This window comes from Pseudorca crassidens, chromosome 18 (assembly GCF_039906515.1).
Source record: "Pseudorca crassidens isolate mPseCra1 chromosome 18, mPseCra1.hap1, whole genome shotgun sequence".
In the NCBI taxonomy this organism is placed as follows: Eukaryota; Metazoa; Chordata; class Mammalia; order Artiodactyla; family Delphinidae; genus Pseudorca; species Pseudorca crassidens.
In genome coordinates this window covers 74,437,961-74,458,810 of record NC_090313.1, presented here as the reverse complement: position 1 = coordinate 74,458,810, position 20,850 = coordinate 74,437,961, and the positions used below count along the sequence as shown (strand labels likewise).

The 20,850-nt window shown below is 47.9% G+C and overlaps 1 pseudogene; it reads left to right on the top strand.

Annotated features, from left to right (window-relative positions):
* Positions 1–764: 764 nt before the first annotated feature.
* Positions 765–1,696, top strand: LOC137211048 (nuclear receptor-binding factor 2 pseudogene; annotated as a pseudogene).
* Positions 1,697–20,850: the final 19,154 nt, after the last annotated feature.

The window sequence follows — 20,850 nt, the reverse complement described above, 5'->3', positions numbered from 1 at the left end:
CCCAGTTGCTAGGGCTGTACTGGAACATTCTCAGGGCGAGCCAGGTGCTTGTGAAGGAGCGGGGCGGGGCTGAGGGGTCTGCTGATGGCAAAGTGAGGCGGCGGCAGAAGCTTGGAGAGGAGGCCTGGCTGGGGACTGGGTCTGATGGGGGCTGCGCAGAGCAGTCTGTGGGTGTGATTCTGGGTGAGCAGAGGCTTGGGTTTCTGGCAGCGGCTGTGGTTAAGAGTGGCTTTGAGTCACGCGCCCTTGTTTGGGTACCACAAATTCCACACCAATATACCTGCAACATTATCAACAAGACGCCAGACTTGAGATCCTGTGAGGTGTTACCTGAGTTAACCTCTAAGCAGACTGAAATTCTCTCAAGTATCATTCAGCAGCCCCTAGTCACTGAGCCCTTAATTCCTTCACTTCGGACCTCCTGGGTTCTTGTCCAGATTCCTGGCACCCAGTTTAGATTTCTGGGCGAAAGACATTCCTGCCTTAGAGAGCTTTTCTCTCTGAAATTTCATTTCAAATACCTTTTGTATGTCCACTTTAGCTTCTCCTAAAGCTGTCCATTTGTGATCCGAAAGACTGTTTCTTTTATAGCATTTGTTTTCCCTTAGTTGTCAGATTAACTCAAAACATACTACTTCCAAGGGGGTTTTCTTTGATTCCTCCAACTTTTCTCCTAAACAAAAGGGAGGTTTAAAAACATTAGCCGGCTCCCTCTGCGCCCGCCGCTGGCTCCCGGGGCGCAGGGTGGGGCCACAGTCGCAGCCGCTGCGTCGCGCTCTCCAGCTGTTACCCTCCATGTGCCCGGGCTCCCTCTCTCCCCTTCCTCAGGCCGCTGTTTACCCCGGGGTCTATGGAAATAATGGAAGGACCCCTCAACCTGGCTCATCAGCAGAGCAGACGAGCAGATCGTTTAGTAGCTGCAGGGAAATACGAAGAGGCTATTTCTTGTCACAAAAAGGCTGCAGCGTATCTTTCTGAAGCTATGAAGCTGACACAGTCTGAGCAAGCTCATTTATCACCGGAACTGCAAAGGGATAGTCACATGAAACAGCTTCTCCTCATCCAGGAGAGGTGGAAGAGGGCAAAGCGGGAGGAAAGATTGAAAGCCCAGCAGAGCACAGACAAGGATGCCGCTGCCCAGCTTCAGGCATCTCACAGACCGTCTGCTGAGGACGCAGACAGCCAGAGCCCCCTGCTCTCTCAGAATTACAGCCCTTCCACAGAGAAACACTTGCCTGAGATTCAGGGGGTCTTTGACAGGGATCCAGACACACTACTATTTTTACCTCAGCAGAAGAGCGAGCCAACAGAGCTGTGCATTGGAAGCAAAGCCCCAAGAGATGATAAAACAATTGTAGAGGAGCAGGCAACCCAAATTGCAGATTCGAAGAGGCATGTGGAATTCCTCGTGGCTGAGAATGAAAGATTAAGGAGAGAAAATAAACAGCTAAAGGCTGAAAAGGCCAGACTTCTAAAAGGCCCGATAGAAAAGGAGCTTGATATAGATGCTGATTCTGTAGGAAAGTCAGAGTTACGGAGCTTACCACCACATGCAGAAACCGCTACAGCCTCTTCAGCCTGGCAGAGGCTCGCATCAAACACTGGGAAAGCCAAGGTATTCCAATACCCAATCTTCCTCCCTTGGATTTTCCATCTTCAGAACGTCCCCTCATGGAACTCTCTGAAGATACTCTGAAAGGACTTATGAATAATTAAAATGGAAGGTCAGGGCTTCCCTGGTGGCGCAGTGGTTGAGAGTCCGCCTTCCGATGCAGGGGACGTGGGTTCGTGCCCCGGTCCGGGAAGACCCCACATGCCGCGGAGCGGCTGGGCCCGTGAGCCATGGCCGCTGAGCCTGCGCGTCCGGAGCCTGTGCTCCGCAACGGGAGAGACCACAACAGTGAAAGGCCCGCGTACCGCAAAAAAACACAAATAAAATAAAATAAAATGGAAGGCCATAAAAGAGGTGAAAAAGAGGAAACAATACAGTAGTACAGTTAATCCAGCAAAAAAAAAGAAAAAAAAGGAAAACCACATGCAAGGGTGTCCCGGAGATGCCGCACCCAGCATCCTGCGGAGGAGAGGCATCGACAAGACTCGGAAACAGTCACTGTGAAGTATGTCGCGCATCGGATTTACTGACTCGAGCTAATGATTCCAGACTTGGCAGATACTAAACTCTTGGAGGTTCACTTTCTCCTGATACAAACCAAATGGCTACCTGGAATAATTTTTTTCAAGCAACGATTATTTTTCTTCAGGGTTAAAATGTATAAAAGTATGTTATGTGTAATTAATCTATAATGCCATAAATGATAATGCAAAACCCAAATAGTAATGGTCGCCTGAGGGGCTACCTTGTATTTGAAACATGCTTTCTATTCATGCATTGACTGTATGCATCTTGTTATGCATATTTCCTTTGTTTAATAAGGTGTGTAAGACACACCTTTCTAGAAGAAACTGTGTGCCACACTTTGCACTACTCGTAACATAATGATAACCTCAAGACTATCAGGAGAAATATTTAAATTTCCATTTTATGAAGAAAGGAACCAAATTATTAGTTATGCTTTTTTAAAAAATTACCAGTTTACATAATTAATCAGGGTGCATTTTAAGTTGTCACTTTTTTTGTTTAATGTATAATGCATCATTTGAAAACACCAAGGAAATATCCTTTTGTTTTTAATGATGCATGAGTGGAAGTAATGCTGGTTGGCAGTACTGATTGTAAGCAATCAGTAAAGTAATTGTATTAAAAAAAAATAGCCAATCGAAACCCTCCTACACTGTGGGTGGGAATGTAAATTGGTACAACTGCTATGGAGAACAGTATGGAGGTTCCTTCAAAAACTAAAAATAGAACTACCATATGACCCAGCAAAACCACTCCTAGGCATATATCTGGAGAAAACCATAATTTGAAAAGATACATGCACCCCTATGTTCACTGCAGCTCTATTTACAATAGCCAATACGTGGAAGCAACCTAAATGTCCATCGACAGAGGAATGGATAAAGAAGATGTGGTACATATATACAGTGGAATATTACTCAGCCATAGAAAGGAATGAAATAATGCCATTGACAGCAACATGGATGGACCTAGAGATTATTATACTAAGGGAAGTAAGTCAGACAGGGAAAGACAAATATCATATGATATCACTTATATGTGGAATCTAAAAGTATGATACAAATGAACTTATTTACAAAACAGAAACAGACTCACAGACATAGAAATCAAACTTATGGTTGCCAAAGGGGAAAGGGGGGGAGAGGGAGGGATAAATTAGGAGTTTGGGATTGACATATACATACTACTAAATATAAAATAGACAATCAACAAGGACCTACTGAATAGCACAGGGAACTCTACTCAATATTCTGTAATAACCTATATGGGAAAAGAATCTAAAAAAGAGTGGATATATGTATAACTGAATCACTTTGCTGTACACCTGAAACTAATACAACACTGTAAATCAACTATAATCCAATATAGAGTAAAAATTAAATTTAAAAAACCCAAAAAACAAAACATTAACCAATCAAATCTTCTTGATTCACGTACTGGTATTAGTCGGAATACGTCTAGCAGTAGTCCTACTGTTTCTATAAGTCTTTTGAAAGAGTACCAGAGGGAATACATCCACCACAAGTATTTTTCTGACTTAGAAGATTCTTTTTTTGGGGGGGGGGCAGTGCCGTGCAGCTTGTGGGATTTTAGTTCCCCGACCAGGGATTGAACCTGGGCCCTCGCCTGTGAAAGCGCTGAGTCCTAACCACTGGACCGCCAGGGAATTCCGGGACTTAGAAGACTCTTAGTAGTCAACCAAATACGATAATGCAATCTGTTTGTTGCACTAATATAATTGGTAACACGGCTGCCAACTCCTGTTTCAGAGGAAAAAATATATTATGTTGAAGACAGGATTTTAAATGCCCAATTTTATAACCTGGAATTTTCCATCTTTAGAACCTAGCCTCTAGAAACAAGAGAAACGCAATCTTGGGTTCCTGTTTTCCAAGGTGGTGGCATTTAGTGGAGTAATAATACAAATGAGAAATTCAAAAGGTTACAGGAACAGCTGATAGAAAAGAAGAGTCAATTTGGTGTGGGTGTCACTAGCAGTAACTTTTAGTTTTATTTTCCTTCAACACAGAGAGTCCTCTGACGAAATTCTCCACATGCTTTAGAATTTTTTTAAAAAAAAGCACACCAGGTCCCCAACCATTCTGTAAAAGGTGTCCAACAATTAGAGAATAATCATTTTAAATAACATGACCATGGGCATGGCTACTTCCTGACCCCACTTAACCATATTCAGAAATCTCTAAGAGCCTGAAAGATAAGGTATTTCTGGCTGTGGTGGACAGATTCCCTTGTTTTGATAATGTTTGAGGTCCACAATCTAAGCCTGTTTTGACGATCCATTTTTCTATTTACATTTATTGAGTGTCTGCACCATCAATGTTTTGGGGGAAGCCTTAATCCATGTAAATAAGTTACAAGTAGTTGTAACACAAAGCACATGTGATGAGATATAAGGAAGACTCCAAAACACCCTGGGGGTTTAGAGAAAGGGGCATTATTGCTTGCCAGGGAACAACAGAAGAAATCTTAGAGGCAGTGGAATTTGAATGATGTGTCACAGGAATAGTGAGTTTGTTTAATTTTTGTTTTACACTGGAGTGTAGTTGATTAACAATGCTGCATTAGTGTCAGATGTACAGCAAGTGATTCAGTTATACCTATACATATATCTGTTCTTTTTCAAATTCTTCTCCCATGTAGGTTATTACAGAGTACTGAGCAGAGTTCCCTGTGCTATACAGTAGGTCCTTGTTGGCTGTCTATTTTATATATAGCGGTGTGCACACGTCAATCCCAAAAGAGATGATGGGAAGAGCAGGCAGTGCAGAGGAATTAGGAGAGCAAAGATGCATGGCATGTTTGGGAAATGCCAACTACACTGGTTTGGGGAGCACACAGGACACAAAAAGAATAAAAATTAGTTTATGGCCAGACTCATACGGATACCAGGCTAAGAAGTATGGTCTCCATGGGAAAGGCAATGGGGAGCTATTTTAAGCTGAGAGCACGTGGTGCTCCCGGAAGTTAAATCTCCCAGCACGTGTCAGATGATTTGGAAAAGCAGAGATTGGTGCAGAGCTGACAGCTAAGACACTGCATGCATCCCATGTTTAAGATCTTTTCTGTTATTATTTCACTGTTATTACCATTATTATCTTTCACAGTCATTTATTCGACGCCTACCATGTACCATGCACACTTGTCAAGCCTTGAAGATACACAAGTGATCAAGACAGAATGTAAGGGAGGATAATCTTGTTGGAGTCCTCAGATAATAAGCAAGAGTAAGGAGGAAAACTTCAGATGAATCAATAGTACTATGAAACTCAAACAAGGTATCCTTCCTTTCCGGGAACAGGGTGGGATAGGTTACTTGAAAGAGCCCTCCCAGGGAAAACAACTAAAACTGCTGGGTAAAGTACATTTTTAAAAAAACCTTCTTAAGAGCTCAGATACAATAGTAAGGAATTTACTAGATTGAAATCTGTAGGAAAGAGGGGCCTGGAGAATTCAGGGAATCTTGCAGCTGCTTTTGCCCCGAGGACAAATGCAATCCGTGAGAGCTTGAATTTGGGGTTTGGTGGCCTAGAGGGGTAGAAGGGAAAATCCTAGCTCCTCGAACTGGGGGACTGGTAATGTGGCATCCTCGTCGCACCAAGCTCAATTAAGATATGAGTCAGTGTAAGGCTCAACCAGGAGTAAGGCTTCCCACCCCCATGATCTGAGACCTCATCTCTGCCAAAACCCTGCAGGACTTAGCCCTTCTCAAATATGCGATTCACTTTTTCTAGAAAGTTCTTCTGAACCATGAAGATCACGGAGACCATCTGAAGTGCACTACCAAGTTTCAGTTATTCAAATTCTCGTGTCTATTCAGAGCGCTTTGTGGACAGTGAAACAGAGCAGAACTGTGTGGGGCTCCTGGGCACAAAAGTCTTTTTGTGTCCCCATTTTCTTGTTTGCAGGAAATAGGCTTCATTCAGCCTCCCGGAGGGTAGGTTCAAACAGTTGCTAATCAGAGAAGGGAGGGGATTTGAGGAGCATCAAGAGACAATAGTGCAGCCTTGGGGCAGGGTCCCTCTTCCCCCTCAAGTGATACACAGAACAGTATCTTTGAGTTATTTTGCAGTTACTGAAACCCCACCAGGTGAAAGAAGTTAACTGTCTACTGCCCACAAGCGCATGACCCCAGACGTGTCGGAACCTGAAGGTTGACGATGCAGACTCCCACTAAGGTCACCACCAACCACTCAGAATGTCCACGAACTGATCACACCCTCTTTGAACCATTACTATAAAACTCCTCACTAATCCCTCCCAGTTGGGACACACAGTTTAGAAGGCATTAGCCCACTGTGGCACCCTTTGCCTGGCAAAGCAATAAAGCTATTCTTTTCTACTTCACCCAAACTCTGTCTCAGAGTCAATTCGGTACCAGGGTTCAGAGGCCGGATTTCGGCTGCAATAGGCAGGAGAAAAATCCACTGGAGACATTTGGTTACCCGACCAGCATGTAAGGCTCAGAAGACCCTACTCCATCCTGACAAGTAAAACACCGAACACACCGAAAAGTCAACTGCTTTGCTTAAATCTGAAAGAGAAGTGAGAATGCAGGGAAACTGCTACACTCCCCAAATGGTAAAGACACCGAGGCAGACACAGAGAATCACAACTTACCCGAGCAGAAACCCCCCAGCAAGACACTTTCTCGGGAACCCGAGCTGGGGTGGAAAACGTGAGCTGTAATGTACGAGCTGCTGGCGCCTCGGTGAAGACGAGTCTCAGGGATGAAAACTCCTGGGACACCCAGTCATCCGGGGGCCTCCACGCATTGGGGAGTTTTAGTCCCCAGAGCTCTATCCGGTTCTCCTAGTGAATATCAGAGAAAAGTTCCCAGCGCTGCTTCTGGCTGGAGGAGGTAGAAAGGAATGAGGTTGAAATACACCTGGAGCCCTCTGTTCTTTTTAACAAGGCCTGCCCTCAGGGGAAACTAGGTAACCAGAGCCTGAGCTGGTGGGTTGCAATCACAGCCTAATCAACCTGGGCAAGGGAAATACCCACCTCCAGCCCTCTTGAGCGATAAAACTGAGAAGCACCTGTGAAGTTCACAGGCTAGAGGCACAGCCTCAGAAAAGTCGATTGGAAAATGCATCTTCCGGGTCCTGAAGAGAGAACCAAGTCCCCCCATTAGACTCTGCAGCGATCACGGAATTGGGTTGGGAGTGGGGTGGGAACGAACAGTCGATATTTACATGATATGAAAGCCAAAGCCAGGAAGTGAAACCAGCAACCCCAGTGCGCTGTCCCGAAGGACGTGTGGTGTTAAATCATAGGAGCATCTTAACACCGCGGACCTAACACCGCGGCACCGTCCAGACCTGGGGGCAGCGCCTTCCTTCTGGGCGTGACCAGGCAGCACAGCGTCACGAGAGGCGGCCAGACTGGAGGGGTGGCCTTCGTTGTGGTCACGGAGGACGATTCCCACCCGCCCAACCCCCCGCCACAGTTATTCGTGCTGGAACGTCACCACACCTTCAGCGCAGGCAGAGAGAATCAAGGGTCCCGTCAGATACTTTTCCACCTGCTGGTCGTTAGCTACTTAATAAAGTGGAGGAGAAAAGCAGTTACGGGGCCTATTTTCTGAGCTATTCAGTGCGTTAGTTTACTGGCAGCCAGCACATATTACAAATGTTTACACTGTTTACTCAATGTAGCCTTTCTAATTCGCGAATAGATAAAAGGATTTTAAAAACTGGCTCTTACATAATAGTAAAGTTGATGGGCACTTGTTAGGTATTTTACACTCAGTAAGCATTACAAAAAACAAAACAAAACAAAAACCTACATACTCTGCAAGGGGCACATCATTTTGTCCACGGTATAAAAGAAACTCAGTGGGGGAACAGGGGCTTCATGGGATCCTTGTAGAGCACCCCGTCTTCCTAACAGCACCCTCCTCGTTCTCTAGTGTAATTGTTGTAATTAAGGTCCATCTCCCCTGCACACCATAAGCTCCATGAGTTCAGGAACCGTGTGAGACTTGTTCACACCTGTGCCTGCAGGGTTAAGCGAGGTATATACGTATCGGGGTGTTGGGTAAACATTGGTTGAATGGAAGAACAAATGAAGAAAAGGAAATTGAGTCCAAGGAAACAATTTGGGGGGGTAGAGATAGTTTGGTAAAGTCCTTTTTTGGGGGGAAACATCCTGGCACAATCCCTTAGCATCTCCGGGAGGTTGTAAACTGCTGATAAGGGAAGCAGATCTGAAGAGCACCAAGTGCCCTCAGTTATACTAACTCACAAGTTCATGGAACAAAATTTGCTTTAGGGTTGAGGACCTCCCGGTGGCCTCCCTCTTTCTCTCTGGTCCCAGGCACTTTGGACATCAGTGCAGACACGGCCAAGTCCAAGAACCACAGCACGCACAGCCCATCCTGGAAATGGCCCAGAAGCAGCATCGAGAAACCCCGACCATGAAGACGTGAAACTCTTAAGGGGCTGGGCCCCGAGTCCCGAGGAACACACGCTTTGCCAAGAAGCACAACAACGCGGGCCTGAGGAAGATGCAGGCCAACAAGGCCAAAGTCATGAGGGCAGGCGCTGAGGCTGTCAGGCGCTTGTAAAGCCCAAGGAGGCCAAGCTCCAGATCCCAAAAGGCATCAACCACAAGCTCAATCAACTTCCCTACCTTGCCCACCCCAAGCTCGGGAAGCATGCTTGTGCCTGCATCGGGGCTCAGGCTCTGCTGGAAAAGTGAAAGACCAAGGCTCAAACCAAGACCGGACTGCAGCTCCACCTCCAGCTCCAGCTCCTGCTCCAGCTCCTGCTCCTGCTCCAGCTCCTGCTCCTGCTCCTGCTCCTGCTCAGCTCCTGCTCCAGCTCCTGCTCCTGCTCCAGCTCCTGCTCCAGCTCCTCCACCAGCTCCTCCTCCAGCTCCTGCTCCTGCTCCTGCTACTGCTCCAGCTCCTGCTCCTGCTCCTGCTCCAGCTCCAGCTCCTGCTCCTGCTCAGCTCCAGCTCCAGCTCCTGCTCCTGCTCCTGCTCCAGCTCCTGCTCCTGCTCCAGCTCCAGCTCCTGCTCCTGCTCAGCTCCAGCTCCAGCTCCTGCTCCTGCTCCAGCTCCTGCTCCTGCTCCTGCTCCTGCTCCAGCTCCTGCTCCTGCTCCTGCTCCAGCTCCTGCTCCAGCTCCTGCTCCAGCTCCAGCTCCTGCTCCTGCTCCAGCTCCTGCTCCTGCTCCAGCTCCTGCTCAGCTCCTGCTCCTGCTCCAGCTCCTGCTCCAGCTCCAGCTCCAGCTCCTGCTCCTGCTCCAGCTCCTGCTCCTGCTCCAGCTCCTGCTCCAGCTCCAGCTCCTGCTCCTGCTCCAGCTCCTGCTCCTGCTCCAGCTCCAGCTCCTGCTCCAGCTCCTGCTCCTGCTCCAGCTCCTGCTCCAGCTCCAGCTCCTGCTCCAGCTCCTGCTCCTGCTCAGCTCCTGCTCCTGCTCCAGCTCCTGCTCCAGCTCCAGCTCCTGCTCCTGCTCCAGCTCCTGCTCCAGCTCCAGCTCCTGCTCCTGCTCCAGCTCCAGCTCCTGCTCCAGCTCCTGCTCCAGCTCCAGCTCCTGCTCCAGCTCCTGCTCCTGCTCCAGCTCCAGCTCCAGCTCCTGCTCCTGCTCCAGCTCCTGCTCCAGCTCCTGCTCCTGCTCCAGCTCCTCCTCCAGCTTCTGCTCCTGCTCCAGCTCCTCCTCCAGCTTCTGCTCCTGCTCCAGCTCCCAAAGGTGTCCAGAGCCCTACCAAGGCTCAGAGCAGAGGTGTTTTCTGCCACTGTGAGCATGGAAGGACTGGTTTGATCCCTGGGCTGCTGAGGGGGCTGGTCCTCTCCTGTGCTATTAGTATAAATAAACATGAGGCAGGATCGGTTTAAAAATAAAAAAGAGGATGGCAGGCCCCTGCTGCTGGGCGGTATGTAGCAAGGATGTGTTCTGACTGTTTTCATCTGCATCCCACCCTGTCACATCTGGTGAAGTACCATCCTGTGCAGGGTTGTATGTTTTAAATAAACAATTTCCCTGTATTTAGAGTATCGTTATTGTTACTTCTGTTGTTTTCCCCTAGAGAAAGAAGGTATTATGGTTTTCTGGTCTGTCTCCCACTCCTGCCTTCCCAGTTCATCAAATCTAAAAAACAAAAGAGGCTTTCATTCAATCACTGTTTATGGTGGGATTGGGTTCCCAAATGAACATGTCAGGCCAAAGTCATAAATAGTCAGAACTACACTAGAAAATCTTTCAAGTTGCCCATAAATTAGTGTTCTCTCCTCTCTTAGCCTAACAGCCAGTGCTGCCTTTGGCATTGGAAGGGATCACTGTGTCTTCTGTTGACACCAGAAAAGTAGTTGCCTTGTGTTTGGGGTCCATGACATAGAATCACACTCAGGAAAAACGCTCGCACCTTTAAAGGGTCAAGCAGGTGCGAATGGGCAGTAACGTGCTTCTCATCTCCCACCACGCAGGGTGGCTGCTCAGTGAGGGGCAGACTCACCAGGACTGCATGTGTCCTCCCTCCCCACCCCTCCCTCCCCGAGAAAATACGTCACCTCTTCCAGGAGCTGGTCCCTGTGCTAGGCCAGGGGACACAAAGAAAATGTACTGTCCTCACCCTTGAGGAGTCCACAACCTAGTGAGGTCACAGCCATGAACCAAAACTGCATTACAACGGATGAGGTGCAAAGAGAGACGTGCGAAAATGGTGCAGAGTAACCAGCTGAGTGGGGCTGGGGAGCTGCCCTAAAGAGCTGGCCTTTGACCTGGGTCTCAAGGGTTGACTTTGGCTTCTCTAGAAGAGGAGGAAAGCCTGGACGGCACAGCACATCCCAGTCACGGCAAGACCTGGGGGAAGAGGGATCCAGGCAGAAGATGAAGATGGAAAATACTCTGGGGGCCATACTGCACTTAGTACCAGCACATCCCCTGAGAAAAATACCGCCAGAATTGACCAGCTCCCCCCCCTCTGTACACCAGCCAGGGGAGCAGAGAATACTGAGCCTCCGGAACCCTTCCTCTGCAGGCAGCTACTGTGAGTAAAGGAAAAGACCACAGTAAACGTCTTCTCCAGACCCACCTCCCGGACAACCGCCTCTGGACAGAGTAACTGACAAGCATGGCCAGGGCCACGGGGTTCCCATCCCTCTGCCTGATCTTGTCTTCCTTTCAGCGACCTTGCTTGGGGGTGAGAAGCACAGCAGGGGCTTGACCTTTGAAAATGCCGGAAGCCTCTATATCTATTCGTCTCTCCTTAGCTGGACACCCTTCACGCTCAGACCCCAGCCATGGCCGCCCTGGCAGGTAAGAATCTCAGGCTCAATATAGTTCATGGTGTGGGAACTTGATCTAGACCAACATGTGATCTCCAGCCAGTAGGGATTTGGCAAGATCCCAGGAGAGAAAGAAATTTGTATTCTAAGCTGAAGCTAATCGTTCTGTATTATGTTGCACTTCCCTGTGACAGGCGCCCGTGTTCATGCTTGAGGCAAGATACAGCCTGAGTTAGAGCCAGTGTTAAAAGGAAGCAGGCCTGTGACATTTACAAGAAAGGTGAAAACCAAGGTTCCACAAAGAGGGGGGTGGGATCAGACACAAAGCTATTTTCTGACTCTGAGAATGTTCCAGGGAATCCTGGTGATGCCACGCCCTGCGAAATTAACGCTTCCTTTTCTTCATCCTCACAGTTGAGCCTTGTGCAAGGTCAATTGATGTCAACACTTCTCTGTTACAGGCAAATGTACAAATTCCCAGTATGTTAAATTCCCAGTATGTTAAAATCTTTGGGAAACATACAGAAAGAGTAAGGGAAGGGTCAGACAAAATGCTACCCCCTCCTCAGAACTGTTAAACAAGATTCAGGAAGAGATTTCAAAGAAAAATGTTCAAAACATCTGGCTCTTATCTGAAACATAATTAGAAATGTATCTTAACATACAAGGCATTTTTAAAAGCCGAGAGGAAGGACATTTCTGGGTGACCAAATGTCTTGGATGATGTCATAATCATGGCATGAAGAGGAATACCAAAGACTCTGGCAATATTTTGAGAGATGTGCTTTTTGTATTGTTTTGTTGTGTTTATAAAAAGTTGTTTACCAATGAAATAAGAAGGCAGAGAATGAGACTTTATCAAACGTCATTTGGAATCAAGGGATTCCTAAACCTAGGTGGTATAAAGAGAGAAGGTGGTAGATGAGATATGGTTTCAAAATGCTAATCAGTAGATGTTTTGAGACGTTTTCTTTGCATTCTCTGCCACTTCCCACTCCTGTTTGTTTTTATTTGGTCCATTTTCCACTCTGAGAATAATAAAGAAAAAGGAGCATGCATTTGGTTAGAGAACAGCAGAAGGATATAAATGGCTGTTGTCTGGCTCGTGGTCCCAGCTCACTCACCTGGCTCTCCTTGGCCAACTTTTGAAGTCCTGGCATCCAGACCTATTGCATTAGAACCCCTGGGGGCCAGACCCAGGGAACAGAATGTGCTTTTTTAAAAAAACAAAACCAAAAAACTCCCCAGATGATGCCGACTGTGCAGCTAGGTTGGGAACCACTGTCATCAACTCTGCAACATCATGAGTGAGAGACGCCCTCCCCGCTCCCGCCAGCAGCCAAGTATTCCCCAGGCTTTTGTACTCACAGACCGGGAACATTTCAAAACGCACTTGGGGGAGCCATATAGATTTTCGTTTGTCAAGATTGTAAAAACAACAGTTACCATTGACTATCATGATCATTTCATGAAATACAGGACATTTTAATATCAAAATGGCAGAAATGACATAGTCTCAGTATTAAAAATCTGATTACATATGTATTTACACACATACCTATGTACCTGCACACTTGTATATGTTTACATGTATATTTCATCATATTTCTTTCTCCCTTTTACTAAGAAGAGTTCTTCCTGGACTGCCTGGCTTTGGGACCAACTTGTATCCTATCTGCAACACCCCTTCCAAGAAACTGACACCAAAATGAGCATTTACTATATGCCAAGCCCTTGTCTTATTGGTTTACAGACATGAAATCGTTTAGTTCTCACAACCCTAAAAAATAGGTACTGTTATTATATTCATTTTTCAGATGAAGAGATCATCACAGCAGGTGAAGCAGTTTGCTCTGGGTCACACAGTAAGTGACAGAGCCTGATTTTGAACCCAGGCAATCAGATTTCAGAGCCCCACATTCTCAACCACTTTACCGTACAAGTAGCTATCTGTTCATGTATTATATTATTCAGCAAACACTTATTGAGCAACTACTATGTGCTAGGCAGCATGATGAACCCCAGGGATACAGAGATTAAGGAGGGTGAAATCTAGGCCCTGGGAACATAGGCGTGTTGGGGACACATTTATTCCTACTCCTCGTGTTTCCCCAGAAGAGTGGGCCTTCCCACTTGACTTTCCAGGAAGGAAATGAAGCAGGAACCCATCTGACTTCTCTCCGTCCCCCAACTCACTCCTGGGAAGGAGTGGCTTGGGATGGTTTACCAGATGAACCAGGAAGAAGAAACCCGGTTGGCCAAGCAGTGAGTTTCCCAGGCCAGGCTCTCCTCCCCGGAGGGGGGGGCGGGGGGACAGATGATTTGCATTGTTCTGAGGCTGCTGATGACCTGACTGAAGGGAAGTCTGACTAATTCACTGCCACCCTGGAAGCCCTACTGGCCACTCGGCTACAGAGGAGCCGGGCCCAAAGCCCAGTTCCTGCCGCAGCTGGACCTGTGGGCACTGGAGCAGCACCTGGGAGTGACTAAGGGTTTGTCTCCCAATGAAAAATGGTCATCAAGTAGAACGTAGTTTGTACTGGAGGGATCTGCGCTGAAAACACGTGCCTGGGCATCTGCACCAACATCCTCACATCCACAAGGGCCGCCAAAGGCCAAGGGTCTTGTGTATAATGCACGAGTGCCTGCAAAGGTAAACCAGGAGGCTGGGGAGCCCGGAGGAGGGGTTTCCAACCCAGACTGGGGGATGGGGCACACGAACGGAGTCCTGAAGGACCACAGGCATTTTAGACTGTGAGCAGTGGGGTGGGGGATGGAAAGACACCAGGCAGGGGTGAGAGCAAATGCAGAGGCAGGAGAGGACATGGCATACCGTTCAGAATGACCAGAGCATCCGCGGCAGAGAGGTAAGAAGTGAGCCTGGAGGGATAGGCAGGGATGGAATTGTGAAAAGCCTTGACCTCCACGCCGAGGCCTTGTGTATTTCACCCTGAAGGCAACGAGGAGCTTGCGAAGGGTTTAAGCCGCAGGGACATGATGATCACTTTCGGTAAGATTTCTCCAACGAGAGTGAGGTGAACTGGGGACCAGAGGACCTTCTGGGAAGCTGGGACAGTGGCCGGGCAAAAAATGATGAGGTCTGGAAAGAAGGGAGATGGCTGTGAGGCTGTGGAGGAGATTACAGAGATGTCGTGGATCATAGTGACTGACGAGCTACGGCAATCAGCAGAAAAGGAGACCTCTGCTTTCTGGCTTAGGGACTGAGGGTGCATAGCTGCAATTCCCAAGATACGGAACACGAGATCAGGAAGAGGATGACAGTTCCACCGCGGCCATGAGGTGCCCATGATGGGAGCTCTTGTCATGCTCTGTGGGGGCCCCTCCCGTGGGTCACTGAACTGAAGCGGTTCTGCCAGCATGCCCACAAGACTCTCCCACAATCGCCAGTGGCACCCATGAGGCTGTGCTGCCGTCCTGTCTTATGGCCTGGAATCCCGTCCGCTTGCTCTGGGCACTGACAGAGCATCCCCACCGGCTCCCAGGCGTGGTTTTGGCTTCCGCCTGCCTGGGAGTCACCAGAGGCCCCTCCTGAGCTCATTCTTCCTCTGATTAGGGAGGGAGAATACTTCCTCCTTCATCTCCACAGCAACTGGTTCCACCAGTTTTCCGGAGCATTTCTTCCTCTGCCGCTCCAGCTGAAAGCTTTCTTGATCAAATCACTTAGCCTCCTGGCAAACTCGCCCTTCCCTTCCTCGTGCAAGACACCCCAACCCCGCCAAGAAGCCACAGTCCTGCTCTCTTAAATCACGCTCCCTGCTGATCGATCTGTCTCATGGGGATGCATTCGGAGTCAGCCCTGCCTGGGGCTGGCAGATTTCCATCAAACATCTCAGTGGGTCTACTCTATTCTCAGGTCTGCCCTGACAGAAGGCACAGTTTAACGGGAAGTTCAGGTGAGTAGGGCTAACCTGGGGTCAACAGAAGTGCTTGGGGCCATGCCAGTGCGGCGTTAGAGCAACGCCAAGAATCTCCCCAGTGCCCCGGCTCAGACCCAGCTTTGACCAAGAAAGAGTCTTCAGGACCGTCCAGTTCCCCACCCTCTACCCTCCAGGATGGGGCCGAGTTTGCGAGAAGATGGCTGGAGTCTGGGTCAATCTGAAGGTCACAGAAGAAGCTTATTTTAGAACACGATAGAGAAGTTAAGTTCAGGACTGAATTTGATCTCAAACTTCCTCCTGGACCAAGCAGCTCGAGGAACTTGCCTACGTGGTTGATTGGTGTTGGTGAGGCCAGCACGGAGGAGGCCTCTGGACTGTCTCCTGGGCGCCTGGCTGTCCAGCTCCGTCTTCTATAACTTCATACTTTCCCATCCAGAAGGCTTCATGTTGGTGAGACTTGGAGTTCAAACATGGCTTGATTATAGATGGAGCCCTGGGAATGAAATGGAGTTGCTATAGGAGAGCTGGCACACAGAACCCAGACAAAGACAAGTGGCCCTACTGCCAAAATACAAAACTATCACTCTATCAACACTGCTGCTCTGGTGAGGCCGGCAGCCCGGCCAAGGGAATTACCCCAGCGTAATAACTTTCAACTCCGATCCAACTTTTCTTCCACCCCCCTCTGGGGGTGTGATGTCATGGGAGGGGTTCTGGATTGGGAAATTTTCTGGGTGCCTGTTCTCTCCCTCTTTTTTTAAAATGATTTTCAGTACTCACAATTTAGTAGATATGTTTGAGCTATCTTCTCATTTCCAGATTTTGCTTTTTTTTGTTTTTTTTCCTGAACCAAACGAATCCAGTAAAAAAAGTCCTTTGGGGTTGAATTAAATCCTTTAGGGAGAAAGTTGAAGTAAAACTAAACATTCCTGACTAGACAAAATGTATTAGATTTCTCAAAATGCTTTCGATAACATGCAGACAAATGATGTGTATGAAGATATGAAATAATATACAGCTCTTGGACAGAAGAGTAGAGGAAAACAATGCAAAGATTGGAGGCAGATGAGTTCTTCTGGCTTGAAGAGAGCCTTTTAACCTACATGCTTATCTCACACGGTTTCTCTTATCTACTGCTCTGCGCCAAACCACACCTGGTCCCTGTGGTTCCTCTGCCCCATAGGGTCCTTCGGGCAGGTTGTTTAACTTCTTTGGGCCTCAGTTTTCCCATCTAAAAATATTGGATTAAAAAAGAGATCTAAGGGGCTTCCCTGGTGGCGCAGTGGTTGAGAGTCCGCCTGCCGATGCAGGGGACACGGGTTCGTGCCCCGGTCCGGGAAGATCCCACATGCCGCGGAGCGGCTGGGCCCGTGAGCCATGGCCGCTGAGCCTGCGCCTCCGGAGCCTGTGCTCCGCAACGGGAGAGGCCACAGCAGTGAGAGGCCCGCGTACCGCAAAAAAAAAAAAAAAAAAAGAGAGAGATCTAAGGAGATTAAATGAGCAAACACAGGTGATAACTCTTGCATTTAGTACAAAACAGTCAAATTAGAATTTTTGGTAGAGCTTGCTTCAAAGCACTGTTGACCTTTCATATATTAATTTAAATGCTCCCTTTTGACTAGCATTCACTGCGTTCATCCAGCAGGCAGTTCTCAGCATCACTATGGCGTGAAGGCGCCATCTTGTTCAGTGGCTTCGTCTGTGTTTTTATCTCTCTGGTATTTTCTGTGACCCCCCCCTGCAATCCAATCAGACAATAATAAGAGGCTCTGTTTTCACCGTCCTCAGCGTCGAGAGGGTAGAGCAGAAATGTAGAGAGAACAAATACAGCCACATTCAGCTTTTATATTTCAAAATAGATCTTGAGTCTCATAGCAGAGATGAGATAAAAGGAAAAGGTTTTGAGTCTCAACAAAAACAAGATCTTGAAGGACTGAGGGCATATAGCATTTGTACCATAAATGACGTAGTTAGGAGAATGAATAATCAGATGCGAATGGGTTTTTACACTCCAAAGGAATCATCCAGACCAAATATGGGGGGGCAGGGGGAAGACATCAGAGGGAGGGGAGAGGCAGGGGATGAAAGAGTCCCTACGTATGTCAGGGGACTGTAGATACAGACGTCCTTCCGTATCGAGGATACTGGGTTTGGTGGTGAGGCTCTCTCATGCTGGTAGGGTAGGGCAGCAGTAAGGTAGAAACAGCAGCCTGGCCAGTCTGCATGGATAAGATTTAAGACAGCCCCACCAAGTGTCCTCTAGCCCTAGTGTGTCGCGTCCAAATATTTCCCATCTCTCCTTCCTGGAGAAAGGCAAAGAGATAACTGAGAGAATCAGTAACCCTGCATATGAGGGCTAAGCATGACCCACATGGACCCACTAACAGAGACCAGAAGAAACATGATTATCGCGGCCAATGCCAACGTTGGGAGATGACAACAACAGGGGACCTTGTGGAAGAGGGAGCATCTTGGTAGATGCCAGCATGAGGAGATGAGGATAACCAGGGGTCTGATTCCTTGAAGGCGTGGCATGTTAGCACCCTTGAACTCAGACCTATCCCCAGGTACATGGGGAGGGAGGGAACATTGAATCAATCAAGAAAATCCTGGGGCTTCCCTGGTGGCGCAGTGGTTAAGAGTCCACCTGCCGATGCAGGGGACACGGGTTCAAGCCCTGGTCCGGGAAGATCCCACATGCTCACGGAGCAACTAAGCCCGTGCGCCACAACTACTGAGCCTGCGCTCTAGAGTCCATGCTCCGCAACAGGAGAAGCCACCACAATGAGAAGCCCGCGCATCGCAACGAAGAGCCAACGCAGCCAGAAAGAAAGAAAGGAAGGGAGGGAGGAAAGAAGAAAGAAAGAAAGGAAATCCCAACTCGGTTTACTCTGAAGTGATTACATTTTTGCCACCAACAGAATAGGGGTGCAAGAAACAAAATTAAATTTAGTCTAAAATATTAAGTTATACAGACAGCTTTGCATCTCTGAGTTTTTGAACTGAAACTCCCATTCAATGGTCAGGTGATGGCCCTGGGACTACTGATGACCTTAAGAAAACTGAAGGTCAAATGAGCTTAAATGTACCCTAAGGCTAATGTTGGAGCAGCCACTGGGTTCCCCCCCCCCCCGGCCAGGTCCCAAGGCCAGAGTCAGGGTTCAGCTTTCCAAAGCTTCCTTTCCCTCCAGATCCCCTCCTACCCCGCCCTCCATGCACATATTCTCAGCCTCCTGTTCTCATCCCTGATAAAAGATATAAACAGAAACAAAAAAAAAGAGAACCATATGAGATGGGGAAAAAAGTACAGTACCTGAGAAGAGGGAGGGTAGAGGGACAGAAATGGAAATACAAAGAGGGAGAAAATAGAGGGATAGCATTTAAACTCTGCATGGACGCTGCTGCCATGACTACAAGGAAGGCAGCTATTAACTTTTCTTAAGGGGAGTCGCTCTCCTCTTGGTGAAAGGATGAAAATCTAAAATAATAATAATGAGAGCTACCTTGATTAATAACTGCTCTGCACTGTGCATATACATACATATATGTATAGAGAAATGTAGAGAAATGTATGGAGTATAAAGTTCAATAATTACAGAGTAAAGATTCTTAATGTCTTAAGAGACAATGTCAGCCAAAAAGAATACTCTTGTTGGGGCTAAAGAGGTATTTCCTCATGGGCGCGCGCACACACACACACACACACACACACACACACACACACAAGTATGTGTGTTGTACTGTGTATTAACGTGATTTACTTGCTTGGTTAATTTGAAAGTAGATACACACATACAAAATATGCATGTACGTTACATCGTAGATTAAAGTGATTTACTCGCTTGGGTAATTTGAAAGTAACCTTGTGACACTCCCTGAGGTAAGATGCAAAATCGGACCATAGGATGAGTGGAAATCTGGAACCCGTTCACTTTAGCTCTTCAGCATAACCTCCGGCACCATAAGTTCTGCTGCTTTCTAAAGAGAGCGGTGGTGATAAGACGTCTTCCTCGACAGAGGCTAGAGCCCTCTGATTCTCTTCCTCTGGATTTGTTACCCTCTGTATGCCTGTGTCTTAATTCCCCTGCTGGGTTGCTAGCTCCTTTTCTTTCTCCTCGTGTCCCTCCCTGACGCTGCTCTGAGACCTGGGGTGTAAGGAAGGCTCAGTAGATACTACTTGGTGGGTCGATTGCCAGCTGGGCGAGGTGACTTCCTTCAAAGCCAAGAGGATGACTTGTCTTGACACCTTATACCTTGGGGATGAAAGGCAAGCCAAAGACTGATTTAAAATGTAGGTCTGGCTGTCGGAGCAGACCAAGGTGGGGAGAGTCCAACTGTGTGGTCAGACCGCCACAAGGGCCCCCCTGCCTTGATTCCTTGGTACGTGAAGGCCTGGCGGTGTCCTCCTTTGAGAAGAGAACAGAGCCGTCGCTGAGGTGTGAAGTTCACATGTGATTTTTCTGTTGGATCAGTCACCTCAGATTCCCGTATTGCTTGCCCCCGCCCTTTCTCTGTGTCTCTTGCTGTCTCTCTTTCTCTGTCTCTCCCAACATACACCGAGTTCATTTGGGGCATGTAAAAAGGAAGAAAAGGTATGGCAGTTCCTATGAGAATGCCCCCTCCCAACTGAGCAGTTATTTTATTCAAAAGTGGAAAGATTCTTGTTTTTGAAGCAGGGTCCTTTCTACCTGAAATGTCTCTTCTCCCCCCACCTCCCTCCCCTATACATCTCTATGGCATTCCTTAATTCTGGGAATGCCACGGTTGTACGCCATTCTGTATCCTCTATTAAAATATAAATACACTCATTCAGATAGCCCATTCAAACAATGGTAGCAACCATTCACACTTTAGTATGAGTGAGTTTATCGTTACTCTACTGTTTCTAGATTTCACTAGACAAGGAGCAGAAGGGACTTCCCTGGTGGCGCAGTGGTTAAGAATCCACCTGCCAATGCGGAGGACATGGGTTCGATCCCTGGTCCGGGAAGATCCCACATGCTGCGGGGCAACCAAGCCCGTGTGCCACAACTACTGAGCCTGCGCTCTAGAGCCCGTGTGCCACAACTACTGAGCCTGCGCTCTAGAGCCCGTGTGCCACAACTACTGAGCCTGCGCTCTAGAGCCCGTGAGCCACAACTACTGAAGCCCGCGTGCCTAGAGCCCACGCTCCGCAACAAGAGAAGCCACCGCAGTGAGAAGCCTGCGCACCGCAATGAAGAGTAGCCCCCGCTCTCCGCAACTAGAGGAAGCCCGCACGCAGCAACGAAGACCCAACACAGCCAAAAATAAATAAATAAATAAAAAGAAAAGAAAAGAAGCAGAAGAAAGCATGGGCCCTGGGAAATGGGAGGCTAGAAAGAGATGTGGCTTTAGGGGAAGGAGAATTGGAGAAAAAAATGAAGCAAAAAGGTGAGGCTGAAAATACCAAAGAGAAAATTTTCTTCTTTCTGATTTTTCCCCAATGTCCTCCCCGCGCATCTATCCCTCCGATGTTGCTCCTTTTCTTTGTGTGTACGTGTAGGGTACTCCTGTGTGTACCCACAGGCGCACCAACATGATTTC